This window comes from Anguilla rostrata, chromosome 16, assembly GCF_018555375.3.
Source record: "Anguilla rostrata isolate EN2019 chromosome 16, ASM1855537v3, whole genome shotgun sequence".
Lineage (NCBI taxonomy): Eukaryota > Metazoa > Chordata > Actinopteri > Anguilliformes > Anguillidae > Anguilla > Anguilla rostrata.
The window spans coordinates 9,743,355-9,760,827 of record NC_057948.1 but is presented as its reverse complement, the minus strand read 5'-3'; positions in this window follow the sequence as shown (position 1 = coordinate 9,760,827).

The following is a 17,473-nucleotide window of genomic DNA, read 5'->3' as shown; positions in this document are numbered from 1 at the left end:
TCTCGTCCTGTGATGGAACTATGCCAGCCCCATTGTTAATGAGTGATGACTGGATGACATCCAGGAAGTTTCCTCACTGATTTGCAACACTCTCTGCTGGCACACACTGCTGGCACACTCTCTTTGCGATACTCTGTTGGCTGATGTCATTGTGCCTGCAGGAAGGCACCTTACAGTGAAACTGTGAAGTGTCTGCTTAAAAAAAAAAAGAAAAACTTCCAAGTGGGAAGAAAAACGCTCAAACGGTGGTGAGAAGAAAAGAAAAAAACGGAGAAATTCCAGGAGGAACTCGGCTTGTAGAGGGGGAGCCCATCCTCTGCTGGCTGGCCCAGTGTTAAAGCTAAGGCAGATTGAACGGTAACATAATGAAATGAGGGATCTAACAGAGCAAGCAATAAAATGGGTTGGGTGGGTTACAGTCAAATTAGGTAGTTAAATTAGGTGGTACAGGCAGGATCCCAAGCAGACAGATGTGTGGTAATATGCAGTTGAGAGGGGAGTGGTGATGCGTCCAGGCCTTCAGGCTGTGTCATGGTGTGGGCTCGAACCAGGAGAGGGACGATGCTGCAGTGGTCAGAAAACTCGGGGCTGGGGAAGGGGCAGAAGGCCCCAGGAAGGAAATAGAGAAGAGATGAAGGATCAGGCACGATGAAATCATGAGGTCAACCGCTGCATATGTAGAGGCCTGAGAGTAATATGACAACGCCCCAGTGAACTATGCTATGGCAGCATGTCTAAAAGTGAAGAAAGGGGGTGCACACAACCATTAGAGTGATCCTGAATAGACAGCACCCCAACAAGGCTCAGAGAACATACCTGAGCATTCACATGCAGTGGCACAGCTACAGCACAGTCTGCTCAGCTCACACAACAGCTCTATGCTCCTGATTTAGCCCTCCCAGACAGCTTTAACAAAAGGGCTGACTAAAGAGTTTCTGAAGGAGAAGTCTTGAGCCTATACTTAAGGACAAAGAGTGTGTCTGAAACTCGAACATGCCAAGGGAGATTATTCCATAAGGCTTGAGCTCTGTAAGAGAAGGCTCTGCCTCTCATTGTAAGTTTTGATACACTTGGAAGTTTCAAATAGCCAGTGCCTTGTGCACAAAGCAGGAGGAGAGTAGAGAACAAGTAACTCTCCAAGATATTCTGGAGCCTAATCATTTGAAGCCTTGTTTGTGTTAGGAGTGCACTGTTATCTAAATTTGACCACTAACTAATGAAGAGATGTGAGCTCCGGACTGATATGCTCACCTAGTGGCTACATTCTATACAGTTTGGAGACGTGTCAAGGCTGAACTAGTGCAGCCAGGCAATAAAGCATCACAGTAATCCAAACTAGAGGTTACAAAGGCATGAAACATTTTTTCGCCATCGTTCAGGGACAACATCTTCCTCAATTTAAATATGTTCCTCAGGTGAAAAAACCCTGCTCTTTTGATATTATTAATGTGGACCTTAAAGGAGACCTGAATCAATAGTCACACCTAGGTTTTTAACAACTGCTTTGGCTGAGACAGAGAAGCCTTCTAGATTTAAAGACACATTCAAAAATTTATCCCTAAGAGATTTGGGGCCTACTACCAATATCTCAGTCTTATACAAGTTCAAATTCAAGAGGAAGTTTTGAGTCATCCAGGCCTTTTCCCATTATGACAGGGCCTCTAGTTTGGCCAGCTAGGCAACTTTGCTGGGTTTCACTGATATATAAATTTGCATAGCAGAAGTAGTTAACACCATGTCTGCTTATAATGTCACCAAGTAGGAGCGTATAGAAAGAAGAGGGCAAAGGACCCAGAACTGATCCTTGTGGTACTCCAAAGGTTACCCCTGAGCACTGGTATGACTCGGTGTTTGCCCTCACAAACTGAAATCTATCAGAGAAATTTAAACCACAAAAGAGCTTGTCCAGTGAGACCAACTGATTTTTTTTCTGAGGATTGGACGGACAGAAAGTGGGCTCGACAGAAAGGCAGGACACAGTGAGTGGCGGTAACTTTGTGAGCTAATTAAATTCATGCTCTATTTGTTTCAGGAGAAACTGTAAACATCGAATTTGGATGAGTGAATCCTCCAGCCTCAGGCATGAAAAGGGGTCAGGGATGCAGTCTAAAATTAGATGTTTCCTTATTTTTACTGGACCCTGGCTGTGGAGGAGAGTGGGGTGTCTTACATCACGGCTGGGGCCAGCCAATGAGGATTTACCTTTGAGAAGCCACAGGGCTGAATCATGGAGTTTCAACACCACAAGGAAGAAAATCAAGTCAGGACTTGTCCGTCTTTGTTCTCGAGGAAGACACGGCTTCTGGCTGAGGGCATGTGATGTTACAAATCACATTACAAAATCATCATCATCTCATCAGGCGTTCAGGTTTCCACAGATGCCATCCCATGTGAGTTTATTTTTGTCAATGAGGTAGGTTGCAACCTAACAAAAATGAGGCAATGAGGAAGGAACATCATTGGCCATGGTGCCATCGTTCAATCATCACTTTCCTACCTCACAACTCCACGACTTCCCCATTCCAGCTGAGCAGATCGATAGCCCGGAGCAATTTAGGCATGTTGTCATCTGGAACAATGCAAGTTTCCACCAGGTTGCCCCGGTCTACGGCTGATTCATTAAACACCCATAACTTTCTGTTGTTTACCTCCCCCCATCATTCTCCATTTCACAATTATGTTGAAGAGTGTTTATTAGCATGGTGGTGGAAGGTCTGTGACTATAAAATGTTATTTCCAGTCATGTGACGTACTACAAAAAGATCATATTTCTACAGCAGACTCCCATGCCAAAAATGAATGTATTTCGTTGGATGAGTGAGAAGTTTTAACGGTTGATGACATCGGTATTCAGAGTGCCAAACTTTAAACACAAGCGTTAGCTGTTAAAACCGCTGGATTCAGAACATAAACACATTTTACTCATTCCTCGCTGTCCTGACAATTTAGGATTAACTTAAATGCATTTTCTTTAAAATATATTGATGTTATATGCAATATCAGAAAATGCATTCTTAAACAGTGTTGGTTAGCAGTTTAACTGCTAAGTTAAATACGCACTTATTGTATTCCGCTTTGGATAAAAGCGTCTGCCAAATATATGTAATGTAATGTTAACTACAGGAACTTCCACTACGTTTGGCCCTAAAATACCCCCCCCCCCCCTTCAAATACTGTCAAATACTGACTCCTCTCTGTCTCTTCTAATTCTGATTGGTGAGAAGCACTCTGCTCCACTATAGTTGCCATTGGTCAACTGCCAGTTGCCACACATTACTAGTTCTCCGTACTGTGCTGTACGATGGTTCTCCCCATGTGCAGAAAGAAGGGATTGCTCACACACCTGTCATGTCAGGGAAATAGTCATGGCCCTATTTCATTTCTCATGTGCCATGTAAATAAGAGATTCTGCTCTAACATGTCATCTGAGATGTCCATTGTTATGCCCTTGTTTGTAAAAGGATGCAAGATAAAATAATTTTTGTCAGCAAAAATGACTGACCTAAAATGTTTGCTATTTTTTTATTAAACTCAACTAATTGTACCTTCCTAAGTCACTTAATTTAGAATTGTTTTTGTTATCAATTTGTATTACTTTTTGAAAGTTTTTTTATAAAGTAGTCTGAGCGACATTTTTTGAGTAATTGTAGTTTTCAACAATTATATTTCTCTTTAGGGTAGCTTGGCCATCGTTTAACTACTAGTTTCCCCAACACTGTTCATAAATACATCTAATAAATCTTTGATATATGATTAAAGGTATATGAGGTGTATATCAACATAATATAATTAACTAAGACAATATTCCTAATACATGTCTCTCCTATACATTTTATATGAGCTATACATTTACATATTTTGTTTACATTTCTTTTTGGTGTTGAAAAACAATGGCACCCATTTGTGGTTGTATGGTCTGGTTTTTCCCCATCATCCCTTTGTGTAGATGCTCAGGCAGGTTGTTTGGCAGGTTTCCATTGGATCTTCCAGCCAGCCTTTTTTACAGCCCTGAGCCGCAGACATGCGTGGACAAAGGTGGGTGGATCTGCTTTGTGACATCACGCATCAGAGCAGCCTGTACAACCGACTGTCTCTCAAAAAGAATGTGAGAACCAGTAGGCTGCAGAGTGTGTCGTTGTTTTATCATATCACATATTTGTTAGAAACTTGTTCATCAAGAAGGGGAGTAATGATAGGAATATTTAACCTTTACTTACCCAGGGTAGGTTCACTGAGCACGGATGCTCTTTTGCAAGAACACCCTGCTTCACACTCACACATACACATTCACACCTGGGAGCTGCCCAGTACAACCACAATCCCCTATGGTTGGCCAATGAGCAGCTCCACTGGAGAGAGAGAACATTTTTTTAGCCAATTAAATCAGGGGATGATTAGGTGGCAAGTTTTTGCAAGAGCCACATCTGGGATTTTTAGCCAGGACACCGGGGAACCCCCTACTCTTTGCGAATAGTGTCATGGGATATTTAATGACCACAGTGAGTCAGGAGCTTGGTTTACGTCTCAGCCAAAAGACTGCATCTCCTACAGCACAGTGTCCCCATCACTGCACAGGGGCATTGGGGCTTATTTGACCAGAGGGAAGATTGCCCCCCTGCTGGTCCACCAACACCACTTCCAGCAGCAACTCAGTATTCCCTGGTGTTTCCCCATCCAAATACTAACCAAGCCCACACCTGCTTAGCTTCAGCCAGTTGGCAGGAGCAGAGTGCGTGGTGGTATGGCTGCTGGCAAATAGGAAGCGGAGATGGGCAGATTCTGCCTCTCCGACCTCCGGCTCCTGGCGAGCCACAGGGTTGCTGCTGTGAGACCACCGTGAGAACGGTCATGGCTGTCGTCCGCTCCTCATGTTTTTACTCTCGAGATTGGAGCCACTTTTGGTTTCTGCAAGGTTTGGTTGACATCACTCCCGGCCCAGAAACGGCACCGTGACTAGCTAGCTAGCCATCTGTACTGTTTTCAGCACTATGTCGTTTAAAACAAAATCATGGAGAAGCTGTGATGTTACAGTATGTGTGCATCTGGAGTTTTTTTATTTTATTTTTTTACTCAGTCAGATCTGGTGTCCTGTGAAAAGAGATTAGCATAGAGGTTATGACGTGCTGTAATGAACAGATACATGCATTTCAGGGCTTTCTGTGTGGAATCTGTCTCCGGTGACCTCAAGAAAGCTCTTTTGTCTTTCGATTGGCTGTGAAGCCATTGAACGAGGAGACCGAAATGTCCTTTCTGTTCCTGCAGACAAAGGTCCGTTTCCTTTTTTTTCTCCCACACCAAAGAGGGAACAGGCTCTCAAAGAGAATTTTGGGTTTTTAAACGTTCCTGTGCTTCCGCTATAATGTCTCCTGTCTGCTAACTTAAGGTGTGTGCGTGTGTGCACGTGTGTGTGTATGTGTGTATGTATGTGTGTGTGTTGTTTATTAAGATTTCCATTAGCTAACGCCTGGGGTCCAACACAGAAGTACAAGACACAATGGATAATTGTACATATATTAAAAAGTTTCAATACTTGCAAAAAGACATAACAGATGACTACATTTGGATGGCAGGTATGCTATCTGCCAAGTTACACCTTGGCGGGGGATGTCCCATACCTATACAGCACAGACAGTTTGGCACTTTTCAGGGGTTCCAACATAAGCTGCGTTTCCACCAAAAGTACCCAGAACTTTTAGTCCCAGGAACTACTTTTCAAGGAACTAAAAGGTTCCTTCAGCCCATGGTTGTCTGCGTTTCCACCGCGGTCTAAAGTCCTGCGAAGATTAGGCAAATTAGCCCATTGACGTATGAAAAAGCGACGTTGTCGTCGGTCCATCTGTCCTATGATTTCTTCTGTAACCCCATACTACCACTGAAGTAGCCTACATTATTTTCTAATAACCGGGACAGCCCGGAGGGGTTTATTCCACTTATATACTCCATCCATATACAACGGGTTACCAACAATGATTATATATGGTTACTTTTTTATTTATTTACTTTTTTGTATTTATTGATTTTTATCGATTTAATCACCTGGAATTGAAATATTCTTCTGCAGCCGTTTGGTCATAGTTTACCATTGTCAAGCAAAACTAATAAATAGGATATAACAGGCCAATAGTCAGATTGTAACTGTTTTATATATAATCTCAAACACGTTCATTATGCTTTTATGCGAACATTCGCTTTCATGTCTTGACATCCGAAGCGACAGAATGCATTCACATTTCCAATATAACTGGCAACAACAGCAGAAAGCATGCACACGTTGTAAACAATTTGCTGTTTGATTACTTTCTCGTCGTCAATTCCATATAGGCTAATCGCAAAATGACAAGAATAGAACGAAAACTCGGACTTGCGTGAAAATTTAAATTAGTAGTGGTACAGCCACCGTTTGCTTTCCTTCGAAGTTACTGCTAGCCGAGCAGCGAAGTGTGCCCTCCAGATGCGAACCATGCACCATAAATTAGTCCATAGTCTTCCTGGTCTTTTTGTGGAATTGAAGAATGGCAGAGTAAAATTACGGCAGTCTGAAAAAGCTAAAGGGACGATTACTAGAATTAACCTGTTATTTTACCCTGACAAAAAGTGCGGAAGGTGATTTCCAGTTTGCTTTTACTGTATCACCAATGTGAATTACGCAGAACTACCGCATACCTCACATAACTGTATCAAACGTTTTGAGTCAATTACAACGGGCTAACAAAGAAAATCCGGAAGGAAATATTCAGCAACCGAATTCATCCGTTTGAATGTTTTGGTACGCAATATGCTGTCCCAGCACGAATGCTTAGCATTTTATAAAACGAATACTAAAGCAAGAAAAGAACAGAAGAGCACACGTTATAATTCCAAGACGTTGGCAGGCTATAACCAAAACTAGGCTACTGCGCCGCATAACATACAAGTTTGATTTGAAGTTATTATGAAAATAAAATATTTTTAAACATGCCGGTTGAAAATAAACACAAAAAAATGCTGCGAGTACTCGACCAATCAGAAATGTTCAGCGCTGCAAGCTCCACCCAAAAGGTTCCTGTACTTTCGGAAACTACTACCCCCCGAGCAGGAACTTTATGGGGGGTAAAATAAAGCCCCCGGAACTAAATTTAGACCCTAGTTCCTGCGGTGGAAACGCACTGAGTTCCTCAAAAGGTTCCTAGTTCTGGGGTAAAGTTCCTGCGGTGGAAACGCGGCTATAAATAACAATAATGACCATAGACTCTCAGCCCTTAAGAACATTAACTTCTGTACCTTCTGACTTCATGTAAACAGGCAAAATTCACAAGCATCTTCACACGTCCACAAAATAAAGCCCAAAGCTTGGGTTATTTTGCTTCTTTTCTGGTTTTTTTACATCATAAAACATACTCCATCTACCACAATTATTTTCTCTATTGGACATTTAGCTACTGCCGATCTGCCAATGACATCTCATCTTGAAAATATCCAATTGTAGGACAATCAATACATAGGATGTTGTAAAAAAAAAAAAAAAAATTTGTGGTCGCCATCTTATTTTGTGTGGAAGCTAGTTGGATAGCTCAATAATAATTGCCAAAAAAGAAAAAATGTTGCTTTTATAGCTGTATAATCTTTTTGGGGAGCTCATTTATATTTCATTTCAATGCATTCTCTATTATTTCACATAAAAAACCACAGAACATCGTTTCATGACTCTGTTACAGATGACATTGTTACAAGGTCAGCCATAAAACCTTGGGCTGATTTATCAACGTTGATGGTTACACTTAGCTACACAGCTGCTTGGCTAGCTAGCTTGCTAAATTTGTTGTTACCTGGATGGCGAACTAGCTACCTGTAGGTATTCTTTGCATGTTTCTTTGCATTAGGCTACAACAGTGCACTAGCTAGCAACCTTATGTGCTCTTAATTTATAGCTAATTAAAACTAAAAAATACTAAACAATAGCTAATTAACCAGTGAAATTAACAATAGATAAGAAGTTAATTAAAACGTGCAAAATCTAGGCCTGCCATTGAAAGCATCAATATCAAAATGAGGTCATTACAACAAACAATATTAGCTCCATGGCATTCTCTGTTGTAGGCTAGTGAGAGCTCTATGATGTAAATGTCTGTTGTGTAGTTTTTTACTATATAGTAAATCTGGGGACAAAATTGATGTATTTTGTATAATTAACTGATATGTGAAACACATTGTTTGAAGAAAGAGGTAGTGTACTTGTTTGCTCACGTGGAGATACGGTTTTTACGTTTTCCTCAATGGGAATTGTTTCTTGAGTCAGTTTTTTCAGCGGGCGGGACTTTAACACGCTTGGCAAACCTGACATTATTTCTGAGTTAAAACAGCCACTCATTCTTATGTAAGCTCACACCTGTGATTTACATTTTACAGAAAAAAAGTTTGTTCAGAGAAGCAGGCCTCCTGGCTATATTCTGTCACGTACCTAGAAATATAGCAAGTACATAAGCTCAGAAATAAGGAAATGCCAAAGGATAAGGAGAAGGTTAAGGAGAGGGAGAAGCCCAAGTATAAACCGAAGGATCAGGAGGACACTCTAAGGAGAAGGATCCTAGGGAAAAGGGAGAAGAAATAGGCTACGGATAATAAGCTATGTAAAACAGTGGAATTGACGTACTCTTTGGCCACGCCCTCCGGTTCACAGGTATACAGTGATGACCACTTGGTAAACTAAGCTACGTCCTTTTTCCCACGGCGCCACAGGACTGCTGCCGTGGGCTATGCGCCACAAATCGTGGTCACTCACTGACGACCTTTGTAGGCGCATGCGCAGGAGGTGCGCGTGGATCTGGACGGTTTCCCGCTTGTTTATAAAAGAGGTCATTCTCAGCTACAGAACGGTAATTGACAGTGAGGTAGCGGATACATGCGCAAAATAGGCATTAGTCAGAAGAAATACAGATGAGTTATTCGTAAATCAGAGCCTAAATGGTTACTAAAGTCACTACATTTTTACTAAATATTAAAAAGAGATGACAGGAGGAATAGAATAGAGGAAATAAAGGTAGGCATTTAGGCCTATTCGCCGTTAATCCACTAGTTGGGAATATAAAGTCTGGAGCCGGAGAATGTTATTTCTATATTAAGACTTGAGACTAGAGTAGCCTGTTTCTTATAAAGAAGCACGAATGAATTAGGCGTGATTTTGTGGTGAGGAAAACAGTGTAGGCCTATTTCATGTCATTAATTGTGGTAAATATTGTGGTGACTTGCGAAAGAGAAATAAATATTTGTATGGACAACAATGTTGTTGTTTTTTTTAATTTCTGAATTGTAATAAATGCATAATAGCTCTGTGTCTACTATTACAAGAAAAAATTACTTGATTGACATGACTGGGCTGGAATGCCAGTTCGATCTGGAATTATGACGAACATAAAAAGTCCAGTGGTAAAAGCCTAAATGCCAAAAAACAAATGCAGCCTAAATTAATTGCAAATTGCAAAAGAAATAGTTGTGACCCTCGACAATCGGTGAATTTTGTGACCACTGTCCTCTTTTGGAAACCAATATAAGTCACCCTTCGCCCGATAATGGTAGGCTAATAGACTGTTTATTTAAGGGTGAAATTAAGAAATTCAAATGTAAAAGTCATTCGGCTAAAAAAATAAAAAATACAAAAATTCCTCACTGCTTACGAGCGTTGCTTCAATTTACTTGACGCCCTTTCTAAACTGTTCTCGTCAGGGTTTAACGATTTCTAGATAGATCACTACACGCTCAAATTATCTCATCTGGGTCCTGGTTTATAATTGCAAACCGATGCGCGAAGCACCCAACCAGTTAGCTGGCTAGCTATACTGTCTATGGAACTGAGTAAAACTGAATTACGCTTTGCGTGTGAGACGCATGCACGTCAGAGTCTGTTGCACGCAACCCAAACGAATCTCACGCTAAATGAAACAACAATCGTTTCGTCTTTCTGCTTCCTCGTTTTTTTTTTAAATCTCTCATTGCGGATGTTTTCCCCCCTCAATTTTTAATAGACATTTGAAAGCCCTTTTGAGGAGAGGTGTTGCGACCTAGCTTCTCGCTCCAGACACTTAACACAGTGCATCTGACACTTGTTCCATTCACCATAAGTAAATAATAATGCTGTCTGTTTATTGTGAATCAGTGCTGTGCATAACAGTTGTTATGAGCGCTCTTTACGGGTGGACAATGGACAAACAGTACCGACCATCCCAGGCACTGCTACTGCATTTAACATATTAGATCATTTTCATGTTTCTCAGAAAACATGAAATAGCTCAACTATTTCTCATTGGGAACATCTAGTATGTGTATTGTTTTCAAAATAAACAGGTCTGCTCATTTTTCTGTACTTCATGTACTAGCATATGAAAACAGAAACCCCCGCCCATGACTGCACGTGCTTCTCGTACTTCTGCTAATTTTGCACCGCATTCACTATTATGCCTAGAACGGGGAATCCGATTCACCCCACAGTGCAACCAGTGTGGGTGAAACGGACCTGTTGCAGTCTGCTTGAAGGTCTGGGACCAGACTGTAGTAGTCTAACTCGTGTCCAAAAGACATTGACTACAGATTAAAACATGTGATCAAATCAGCGGTTGCACCTGCAGAAACAGGAAGGGTTTCGCCTTCATACTGTGAAATAAAAACAAGAATTGCGATAGTGACGGCGGCAACAAAGACAGGCTGGATTATTGGCTGTTTTACTTGTGTTCCCTGTTCTGGCTATGAGTCATGGTGTGGGGACTTAAAGGTCACTGTCAGGAGAGATTTTGTTTGGTACAAGTCATGTGGCAGTCACAACTTCTCTACTACAATGGGACCGTCCCCAGCGATGGCAATTCTGCTGTGGTTATTCCAGATCCCCCTCCCCCCTCATCTCACACTATCAATCAATCAATCAGCCTTTACTTATAGTGCACATTTCATATAAATTTGCAACACAATATGCTGAACACAAAAATGAAAATAAAGAACTTAAAAATCAAATGATACATAAAAGTTAATAAAAGATAAAATAAAAAAACAATTAATAAAAAAATGATTTAAGAAGATTAAAATGATTACAAAAGAATATGGATGCCCTAACTAAAAGCAATGCTAAAAAGGTAAGTCTTGAGATTCTTTTTGAAAGTGTCCACAGATGCAGAACCCCGCAATCCCTCCGGCAATCTGTTCCAAAGGCTAGGGCCACAGAACCTGAATGCCCCCTCACTTCTCTTGGCCCCAACCCTATGGAACAGTCAGAAGGACAGTACCAGAGGACCTCAGGGATCTGCTGGGCACATACCTTAAAAGCATATCTGCTAAATAGAGAGGTGCAATACCATTAAGTGATTTAAAAACCAATAAGAGAATTTTAAAATTTATTCTAAAAGATACAGGGAGCAAGTGCAGGGTTTGTAGTACAGGGGTGATATGATCCTGTTTCTTTAATCTGGTTAAAACTCTGGCAGCAGCATTTTGTATCAGCTGAAGTCTGTTTATTAGTTTTTTTGGGAAGACCAGTTAACAGAGCATTACAGTAGTCTCGTCCAGTGGTTCTCAACCTTTTTGCCCCAAGGGCCAACGTGTCCACGGAAATATTCCTAACCCCCCCCCAAGAGACGTGATAACCTGTCTGCCTATCATCAGCTCCCTGGGGCCCCCCCATTTGGGCTCCGGACCCCCTGTTGAGAACCACTGGTCTAGTCAGCTAAAGACAAAGCTATGTACCAACCTCTCTGCATCCTGCTGCCTTAAGGCCTCACCTTAGCTGTATTTCTGAGATGGAAAATGGCAGACTTTGTGATCATGTTGATATGAGAATTCAAATTTTGATCAGAGTCTACAATAACACCCAAATTCCTTACCTCTGTTTTTGTCTGTGAAGCCAAAGTTCCCAGCCTTGAATGAACGAAATTTATTTTTGACTATCACTTTGTCCTGTCTACCCACCAGCATGAGGGGAAAGATAGAGGGAGGGGGAAATGAATGTAGGTGTTAGAGTAGATCACCACATGTACACACACACACACACACACACACACACACGTGTTGTGCAGCACACAGAGTTTGTATTTGTGCAACAGGTGATGTTGCAGCTTTAATGTGGTGCATGTTTATATTGTTCTGATTCTATCATTATTTTCCTTTTTTCACACTTGTTAGATTGTATTGCTACGCGCTATTGTTCTCCTTCCATTGTTTTGCCTTTGATTCTGTACTTGCTGCTGTCTATTTGGTTTTGTTGGAAAGTGTCTATGAGCGCTTGGGGAAAGTGGTGCATAAATACAATGTATTACGCTTACCTGTGACCAACTAGGTCAGGCTGAGCTCTCTGTGTGTAAAAGCTCTTTGTACTTTCCATTTCTGCAGCCCAGTCACATGCTGCATCATGCTATCTCTCTGTCCTGTCCCCTGAGAACTTCTCATGGGCACAGTTGCTCTTCACTGGGGAATTCTGTTTTTTTTGTCATGGTGACAAATGCAAGATGAATCCTATTTCCTACAGAAGTGCTTCAGGTCTACTCTGAGTATCTGTCAGTATTCACATATTTGTACTGATGGAACCTGATCCTTGCTCATGTCTTCAACAACAGGGCCCTTCCTGGAGTTTAAATGTGACCTGGTTGAGAGTTTTGCTACCCTGACCACTCCTCCACACTGCTGATCTGACCACTGCCCTACCCTGCTGCTCCACACTGCTGATCTGACCACTGCTCCACCCTGCTGATCTGACCACTGCTCCACCCTGCTGTTCTGACCACTGCTCCACTCTGCTGATCTGACCACTGCTCCACCTTGCTGTTCTGACCACTGCTCCACTCTGCTACTCTGAGCACTGCTCCACACTGCTGATCTGACCACTTCTCCACCCTGATGCTCCACACTTCTGATCTGACCATTGCTCCACCCTGCTGCTCCACCCTGCTGATCTGACCGCTGCCCCACCCTGCTGCTCTGGGCACTGCTTCACTCTGCTGCTCTGAGCACTGCTCCACACTGCTGCTCTGCATAGCTGCTCTGACCACTGCTCCACACTGCTGCTCTGACCACTGCTCCACCCTGCTGATCTGACCACTGCCCCACCCTGCTGCTCTGACCACTGCTCCACTCTGCTGATCTGACCACTGCTCCACTCCGCTGATCTGACCACTGCTCCACCCTGCTGTTCTGACCACTGCTCCACTCTGCTGATCTGACCACTGCTCCACCCTGCTGCTCCACACTGCTGATCTGACCACTGCTCCACCCTGCTGTTCTGACCACTGCTCCACTCTGCTGATCTGACCACTGCCCCACACTGCTGCTCTGAACACTGCTCCACTCTGCTGCTCTGACCACTGCTCCACACTGCTGCTCTAACCACTCCTCCACACTGCTGCTCTGACCACTGCTCCACACGGCTGATCTGTCCACTGCTCCACACTACTGCTCTGCACAACTGCTATGACCACTGCACCACACTGCTGCTCTGACCACTGCTCCACACTGCTGCTTTGATTGCTGCTCTGACCACTGCTCCACACTGCTGCTCAGACTGCTGCTCTACACTGTTGCACTGGTATGACTGTGATTGTCTGTTTTGGATCCAAACCTTAAAACATCTAATTTCAGGTCTGCTGCTCTTACTGCTGTGCCACAATACTGATATCTCAGGGTTTTCTGATGTAGTCTAATGCACATGAAGGTGTGTGTGTGTGTGTGTGTGTGTGATGGAGGTTGTGTGTATTTATTGCATATGAAGAAGTAAAACCGGTCTAAATAGCACAAGTTCAAATCAGTGTGCGTAATTTGATTCACATCAAAGCCAGGAACGGTAGGCATGTTCAACAACTGCTACATCAAAATAATCTCCTGCAGATCCTTTCAATCTACTTGTGTCTGCGTGCAAACACAGACACACACGCTCGCACATGCACAGACACACACACGCTCGCACGCATGCACACACACGCACACACACACACACACACACACACACGTGCACGCTCACATAAAACATGCAGTTAAACCGCTGACATGTTTCAGGTGTTGTGAAATGTGAATTGTGAAGCGGCAAGGCTGGAGGCAGGAAGGGAAGATAAGATACCGTATCAGTGGAACTGCAGACATGCTGAGCAGGCCTGGGGAGATGACGGCAGTGGGGTGTGGTCTAAAGTGTGACATCAGCACAGCGTCGCAGGAAACAGAAGGAAAGGTCAGGGTACCTGCAGTGCTTGCATATGCAGTGAGCCGTTTCAGACAGATTTTTTTTTTTTCTTGATTTGGCTCTGTACTCCAGATTTTTTGAATTGTATGAAAGGGCACATTCTGAGCTTTTATTTAAGGGTATTTTTATACACTTTCTTTAACCATCTAGAAATTAAACCTCCTGTTCTTACCTTTAAAAAAATGCCTTTGTTGCTTTAGCAGTATGTCTGGGATCGTTGTCTGTGCGTTTGGAGACATATTTGGTTGAACCTGAGGAGATAAGATGCTTCTGCACAGTTTAGAATTCTTTCTGCTGTCAACAGCAGTTAAATAGTTAAAAAAGACAAGGGAACCAGTGTCTGTGACATCTTGGGCAGTTCCTTCTGGCTTCCACATTTTGCTCTTGCCATCATTCTGATGAACCTTGGTCTCATCTGCCCACCAGACCTTTTTCCAGCTTCTTTTAAGCACTTCTTAGCAAACAGTATGCAGATCATCTTGTTTTGCGGGTGACTAGCGATTTGCATTTTGCGCTGTTTCCTGTGCAACTCTGTGTGTGAAGTATTCTGTGGACAGTGGTGACACATCCACACCTGCTTCCTGAAGAGTGTTTCTGATCTGCTGGGCAGCAGCTGTTTGGGACTTTTTCTTTATTATGGTGAAAATTCTTTGGTCATGTAGAGGTCTTCCTTGGCCTACCGGGCCCTTTTGCGATAGCATGCACTATGTTCATGTACTGGAAGAATGTGTGCATGCAAGTGTATGTGCGCATATATTTGCGTGTGTGTTTGTGTGTGTGTGTGTATGTGTGTGTGTGAGTAGGTAGAAGAAATTCATATAATCCAGAAAGATCGTAGTTCAATGACCTTGTATGCAGGTAACTGTAGCCAGGCTGGATTTGCCCAGATTGCGAATACTGCTTTAATGTTATTCACAGCATTAAATGGGTTATGGCAGGCATTCAGAACTGACGCAACAATTTGTGACGCTACTAAAGGTATTAAAAACATCCGTGAACACGTATGATGACGCAGGGAATTAGTTGCTGAGAAGGAAATCCTTTGAGGTACTTTTAAAAACTTTGAGCGTGTTCAAGGAAGGATTCACGTTTGCACTTCCGATTCATCAATTGTTTTCGAGGTTTTGCTTCTGAGATTTATGTTGTTCTCCTAACTGCGTCTGGAGTTTACTGCCGAAGTCCAAACATTGGACTCTTTCTTGCAACACTTCAGTTTTGAGTCTATCATATTTATTTTGTAGTAAATGCACAGTAACATGATCCTTGTTTACTCACTCAGTTTTCTCCTTCTCTGCTGGATTATCTGATTAATGAACTCAATACTGAATACCCGTGGTTACCTCTCTTAGTTGTTTTATTGGATTTTGCAGTTAACTTAATTCACAGTGGCGCGAACAGTCTAATGTCACACACATTAAGAACACTGTAACACCCTCAAATGTTCCCATGTCTGAGTAAAAGATTTTTTCATTAATGCTTAATTTGCTTAAAAAAAAATTCCAGAGGCATGTTTCTGCAAGAACACAAAATTACAAATGCCATCGTAAATAATCACATGTAGTTCAGGGGTTCAGGGTGGATGTGTTCACACCGTCACTATTCAGATGCCTTTGGGTGGATGTGTTCACACCGTCACTATTCAGATGCCTTTGGGTGGATGTGTTCACACCGTCACTATTCAGATGCCTTTGGGTGGATGTGTTCACACAGTCAATATTCAGATGCCTTGGCGGATTGTTCAACCTTCACATTCAGATGCCTTGGTGATGGTCACACCGTCAATATTCGATGCCTGTTGGTGGATTTTACGTCACATTAATGCCTGTGATTGTTCACACATCAATTCCAGATGCCTTGGTTTGTTCAAACTTCACTATTCAATGCCTTTGGTGGAAATGTTCACACGTCATAGTTCAGATCCTTGGGTGGATGTGTTCACACCGTCACTATTCAGATGCCTTTGGGTGGATGTGTTCACACGTTTCTATTCAGATACCTTTGGGTGGATGTGTTCACACCGTCACTATTCAGATGCCTTTGGGTGGATGTGTTCACACGTTTCTATTCAGATGCCTTTGGGTGGATGTGTTCACACCAGTCAATATTCAGATGCCTTTGGGTGGATGTGTTCAAACCTCACTATTCAGATGCCTTTGGGTGGATGTGTTCACACCGTCACTATTCAGATGCCTTTGGGTGGATGTGTTCACACAGTCACTATTCAGATGCCTTTGGGTGGATGGTTCACAAACCTTTACTATTCAGATGCCTTTGGGTGGATGTGTTCACACCGTCACTATTCAGATGCCTTTGGGTGGATGTGTTCACACCGTCACTATTCAGATGCCTTTGGGTGGATGTGTTCACACAGTCAATATTCAGATGCCTTTGGGTGGATGTGTTCAAACCTTCACTATTCAGATGTCTTTGGGTGGATGCGTTCACACCGTCACTATTCAGATGCCTTTGGGTGGATGTGTTCACACCGTCACTATTCAGATGCCTTTGGGTGGATGTGTTCACACGTTTCTATTCAGATGCCTTTGGGTGGATGTGTTCACACCGTCACTATTCAGATGCCTTTGGGTGGATGTGTTCACACAGTCACTATTCAGATGCCTTTGGGTGGATGTGTTCACACCGTCACTATTCAGATGCCTTTGGGTGGATGTGTTCACACGTTTCTATTCAGATGCCTTTGGGTGGATGTGTTCACACCGTCACTATTCAGATGCCTTTGGGTGGATGTGTTCACACCGTCACTATTCAGATGCCTTTGGGTGGATGTGTTCACACAGTCAATATTCAGATGCCTTTGGGTGGATGTGTTCAACCTCACTATTCAGATGCCTTTGGGTGGATGTGTTCACACCGTCACTATTCAGATGCCTTTGGGTGGATGTGTTCACACCGTCACTATTCAGATGCCTTTGGGTGGATGTGTTCACACCGTCACTATTCAGATGCCTTTGGGTGGATGTGTTCACACAGTCAATATTCAGATGCCTTTGGGTGGATGTGTTCAAACCTTCACTATTCAGATGCCTTTGGGTGGATGTGTTCACACCGTCACTATTCAGATGCCTTTGGGTGGATGTGTTCACACCGTCACTATTCAGATGCCTTTGGGTGGATGTGTTCACACCGTCACTATTCAGATGCTGCTAAGAGGCCTGAGGAGCACCTATATGCGGTACCACCCGCGTAAGTGTGGACAGTCTGGTTTGTTTTTGTTTGTCGGTAGGACCGCAGTGGGAAGTCCCCACACTTTTTTTTTTTTTTTGTGTTCCC